Source organism: Solanum stenotomum, chromosome 5 (genome assembly GCF_019186545.1).
Source record: "Solanum stenotomum isolate F172 chromosome 5, ASM1918654v1, whole genome shotgun sequence".
Lineage (NCBI taxonomy): Eukaryota > Viridiplantae > Streptophyta > Magnoliopsida > Solanales > Solanaceae > Solanum > Solanum stenotomum.
In genome coordinates, this window is record NC_064286.1 from 44,326,385 (window position 1) to 44,332,565 (window position 6,181).

Sequence of the window (6,181 nt, forward strand, 5' to 3'; positions counted from 1 at the left end):
CATAACTTGCCCATAAGGCCACAACTTTCAATTCATCCATACATCATCAATTCATCATAGATAGATGTAGAAAATCATAAGAGTCACTAATACAATCCAATCCAAACACAATTTCATAAACTTTGAATCATAAGCAAAAGACCCACTTCATAAGCAAATTTAGGAATTTAGGGAAAACATGGGTTCTTCAAGGAATTCCATACGAAATCATCTTAAAAATATTAATTCATCAATATAATGGCTTAGAAAACGTTTTGCCAATGAACCCATGCTTAGATTAGAATTTGAGATTTTTGTTCTTTGAAACACTTTTGAAACCCTTTTGATTGGACTCCTTGAAAGAAAGATTCATCAAGGATCAAGGGTCACCATACCTCTAAGTTGAAAGCCCACGAAAAATTGAAGAAGAAAGAACTCAAAATCTTCAACCCTAGCTCCAACTTCTTCTTCTTCTTCTTCCTCTCTTCTTCTCTTCTTCACTCAAGAACCCTAACTTTACTCTTTTAAAATGGAACAAAATGATCCATAATCAGCCTAACACAATAATATAACCTCAAAAGAAAAGATTTGTGAAATGACCGAAATGCCCTTAAATTTCCGGACGGACTCCTTGCCAACTGCCCAACTTTCAAAGGGCATAACTCACTCATACGAACTCGGAATCAAGCAAACTCGGTGGCGTTGGAAAGATCGTTCCAAGGGCTTTCCAAACATAACTGGAACTACTCCTGGATCATCCAGATCTAGGAGTTATGACTGCTCAAAGTTGGCCAAAAACTCATTGATTTCCCACACTTAACCAAATTTCCAGGTTTTGAACTTAGCCAATTTCCAGATTCAGAACTTTTTTTTTTTCCAAAAGTGACTATTTCCAATTTATGCTTAAACTTTAAAAATTCATACGTTAGGCTCTAGTTTCACCTATCTATTTTTAGGGTCGCTACAGTTTTGTATGGATTGGTCATGGAGAAAGTGATGGATTGGATGGTATATTTTATAATTTGATGCTTGTAGATGTATATAATATGGTTGCACCACATGGCCAAATTAGGGTTGAACAGGTTAGGGTTGAACATGATAGGGTTCATGAAATGATCAATGATGCTTTCAGGGTTCAAGGTGGGATGGAACCAGAACAATATATATGTAAATGTATTTTGCTAATTTTATTTAATTTATGATTTTTATATATATTATACATGTAAATTTGCATACAGATGCCATCAGGAGGTGACTGTGATAGACATCGCGAGCATCTTGGAGTTAGCCAGACTAAACAGGCTAAGAAGAAGAAGTCTAGGAGACCCATAGATCCTGGGGATATTGTAGGATCTATTTCTTTTGCGCCAGAGCACATCAACCATGATACTCATTTATTTGCTGTTAGTTTGGTACGGCGAATCCTCGGTAATATTATCCTAATTACCGTCGACCAGTCAGTGCTTCATCTACTTCACATGCATTGCATTCACGATGCTACGAGGACCTACCTTTACAGGCTATTCGTCGAGCACGACTCTTATCGACAGGTACTCCATTTCCCACAGGTACATCTCCTCAGTTATCTGCTATGAGAATTTGAGATTCTAGTAGCAAGCAGTCAGATGCTATGGCCGGTACGCCTCCATTGACTCAGTGTTTTGTGCATCCTGATGTATCACCCTCGTCTATAACTACACCTAGTGCTACACCAGATGATACGATGCCTGCTCTAGCTCCTGGCCTGAAGGACAGACTTGGTAGAGTCATGATTGAGCCGGATGGATCATCATAAGTTTGTTTTGCTATCTATTTGTTAGTTTATTTTATTTATTTCTTATACTTTAAGATATTATTCATGAACTAACATATTTATTATGTGTTTTGCAGGTGGCATCCTATAAAGGATGATGCCCGGGCTTTAAAAGACTTGTGTTAGAAGACTCTATACACATGCTTATCACTCTTGGAGCGAGATTCCAAATAGTATACGCCAGACGATGTTCAATAACTTTAAGGTATATATATTTTTAGTTAAGTTTAGTATAGTTTACTTTTTTTTTACTATCGATCTAATTAACGTTATTCAATTTTTTTTTCAGACTATGTGTACTTGGGAGTCGAGGTACAATTTGGTCATTGGGATCACGTTTGAGAGGAAGGCATCCGCTAGACTGTCTAGCTGGCTAAAGAAAGTTCGAGATAGTGGTGAACGTCCCGATTGAATGTTGCCTCATGTTTTTGATGAATTGGGTTAGTATTGAAACACAGACAAGTTTAAGGCAATATCAGATCAAGCCAAAAAGGCTAGAGGCAATCTTAAAGGTGACTCGTTGCACATCGAAGGTGCAAAGACGGTTGGAACAATTGCACGAGAGATGGTAAGTTCTAATTCAAACTTTTAAATAAATAATTAGTTGATTCATATATATCGTTATAAATTTCAGTTTTTATTTATAGGAAAAGAATTGGGACGCACTCCCATTGAACCGCCCGGTTTTCAAGAAGACTCATGTCAGGAAAAAAGAAAATGAGTTGGATCCGGATGTGTGGGTGGAGGAAAGGGCCGAACGAACTTTTGTAAGTTATTTAATATGAATAATATATATTAATAGTGAATATATTTATGATATGTATATATATTGATGTCAATTTTTATATTTAATATGCAGAATGACTTCATCAGTACGTCGCTGAGAATCTAGATAGTTCGGTCCAATTGACACCTGAACTTTCCACCCAGTTTTGAAAAGAAAAAGTGGTAGGGGGGACAAACAAGGGTAAAGTCTATGGTCTAGGCTCTCGAAACGATGTAAGATGACTCCAGTCAGGCTTAGAAGGTATTGGATTGTCACGTCAAGTTGAGGCACTTGACGGTGTTCAGATTGTTGCTATGTCTGATCAAATAGCTAAACTTACAGCGACACTAGCAGAGTCGGAGCGGAGAAGAGTAGCTGAACAATAAAGCATGAGTGAGATCGTTTAGCAAATCAAAGAACAAGTGATGAACCTCGCTCGTCGACCTACTACTTTGGCTCCCGATGACACCGGCGACGAGAGTGATGAGGATGATTATGTAGATCCCACTCCCTAGTTTAGATCTATGGATATTTATGAACTTTTTGAAATTTTGAAAGACTTTATAAGTCTTTAATTTGTGATTTAGATACTTTTGAATGTTATTTTAAGTTTGTTGTTTTATGTTTTGTTTATATTGTTTATAATTGTGTGTGTTTGATTGGGCTGAATAGTGTAGAATTGAATTAAATTGCATTTGCCAGTTTCTGCTGTCAAAAATAGTGCAGGAAAAGCGACGGACAACGTGGTTTTGTCCATCGCTTTTCTGGGTTTTATTTTTTTTAAATCCCAGAAAAGCGACGGACAGGGTCCTTTTGTCCGTCGCTTTTCAGGGATTTTCAAAAATAAAATTTTCAGAAAAGTGACGGATTGCGTCGCATTTTAGAAATAAAAAAAAATTAAAATAAATTTGTTAAAAAAAAATCTAAAACAAAAAATATCAAAAAGTGACGCAGTCTGTTGCTTTTTGAAAAGCGACGGAGGTGACTACATCACTTTTCCATCGATTTTGACCAAAAAAGCAACGCAGTCCGTCGCTTTTGACCGTCGTTTTTTAGTTGTGCAATACCCAAGTTTGAATCTTTTCATCTACATTTTGTATATTCTGTTTAATGTGGTCTGCTTTAAAATGGTTAATTAATTAAAAAACGGGATACTTTGATGTGTATAGAGCAGTAGCTTAGTGGCAATAGTATGCAAAAGTTTATTTGCCGGAGGTTCAATTCACATTTTTTTCTATTTTGGCTTTACTTTGGACAACTTTTTCACAAATTTTCTGCCTATGCCACTGCTTGTCATCATGTATGTTTTCTTGATTGATCACCTCTAAAATAGTAAAAATATTTAAAGAGATTTTACTAGAGTTCTATGGAAATATGTATGATATCATGTATTCATGTTGTAACTTCTATTTGCAACTCTTATATAATATCTATCTATATATAATGGGAGAAAAAAAATAACATACGTGTCAGCGCCACAAATAATCTTAAAATTTCAGTATTTAAAAATTAAATTAAAAAAAAGAAAAAGAAATATCATTTTAAAAAATAAACTTATACAGTAAATCGCCTTTTTAACTGTGAACTCTAAATATATATCATATTTTTAAAATTTAAAAATAAAAACAAATTATAATCTTGATTTTGACTTCTTCTCTTTTTTTTTTTTAAAAAAAAAAACAAGGCAAAAAAAAAGAAGAAGAGAAAAACATTTAAAATATACAAATTACTAAAATTCCACAATTGGTTACGAAACAAATTAAATAAGAAATCTGAAGTTTTAGAAAAAATGAAAACAAATTCTACCCACTTTTACACGTTGCTAAAGAATAGGATCTAATTAACTAATAATCAATTTATTTTGAGTTTTAAATTTTAAGCAACCCAGTTAGCTATATCACCATAAAGTTTCTCAATTCTTCATGTTTAAAAATAATTTAAGTTGATAACAGATAGTAATTTTCAATTTAAATCTAAAATATTAGTATTAAAGTTAGAAATCTAGTTTTAGAAAAAATAAAACAAATTCTATCCACTTTTAAACATGGCTAAAGAATATAATCTAATTAACTAATACTCAATTGATTTTGAGTTTTAAATTTTAAGCAACCCAGTTAGTAGGGGTGTTCATGGTTTGGATAAAAACCGATCCAAATCGAAAAACCAAACCAAATCGATTAAATGAACCGATTTAATTTGGGTTTTGGTTTGGTTTGGTTTTAATTGTTAAGAACCGATAGTATTTGGTTTGGTTATGGTTTTGTTCGAAAAAAATCGAAGAAATAACCAAACCGAACCAACAAGTTATATACATAAATTTTATTATTATACATACATAATATATTATATTCATAAACAATTTTAAAGATTTTATATATGTTTCATCAAAATTTATTTTTATAATTTACTTATGAAAGAAAAATTGTCCAAGGTGAGAACATTTTTCTTATTGGTTTCATGTATATGAGTGTCTATGAAAATTCTTTGTGGGACTAAAAATGTCATTGTCTCTTCCTTCTATGCCAAAATAGTGAATTTTGAAGTTTTATTTAGTAAATTCAATGATCGAAAGTTCTGTAATGCCAGTCATTCTAACTACTTTTTTGTTTGAATGGATTGTTGTCACTTTTTTCACGTTTTGAATGAATTGTTTATTTTATTTTTATGTATGGTTAATAACCGAACCAAACCAAACCAAAACCGAAAACAACCAAACCGATAAATGTATATTATATTTGGTTTGGTTTGGTTTTGATAAGTTTAAAACCGATTAAGTTGATTTGGTTTTGATTTTGACCAATAACCGACCCAAACCAAACCGTGAACACCCCTACCAGTTAGCTATATCACCATAAAGTTTGTCAATTCTTCATGTTTAAAAATAATTTAAGTTCATAACAGATAGTAATTTTCAATTTGAATCTAAAATATTAGTATTAAAGTTAGAAATTTAGTTTTAGAAAAAATAAAACAAATTCTATCCACTTTTAAACATTGCTAAAGAATAGAATCTAATTAACTAATATACTCAATTGATTTTGAGTTTTAAATTTTAAGCAACCCAATTATCTATATCACTATAGAATAGGATCTAACTCACTAGTACTCAATTTATTTAATCAACCCAATTATCTATACCACTATTAAACTTTCTCAATTTTTCATGTTTAAAAATAATTTAAGTTCATAATAGATAGTAATTTTCAATTTAAATCTAAAATTTTAACATTAAAATTAGAAATTTACTGTAGTTAATATAACTTTTCAAGTTTAAAAATCTGAAATCGTAAATAACTGTTTTATATTTAAATTGTTTTAATTATCTTATCCTTCTTCAAACTAATCATTCATTGAATTCACCCTTCAATAGTCGCTTTCAATTTCCTTCCATATTTTTTCATTCTATTCCAATGACACCAAAGATATAGAAGAGCCACCAGAAAAAAAAGGCAACAAATGAGAATTAGAAGACCACCTTAGCCAAGAAAACTTCGTTGGAGGATAAATTGAATTGAAAATTGTGCTTCTTGAGAGTGAGAGACACACATAGAAGTGAAACTTGATTCTTCACAAATACTATACCACTGCAGAATGGATCTGAATATTTTGAAACTATTCTCATT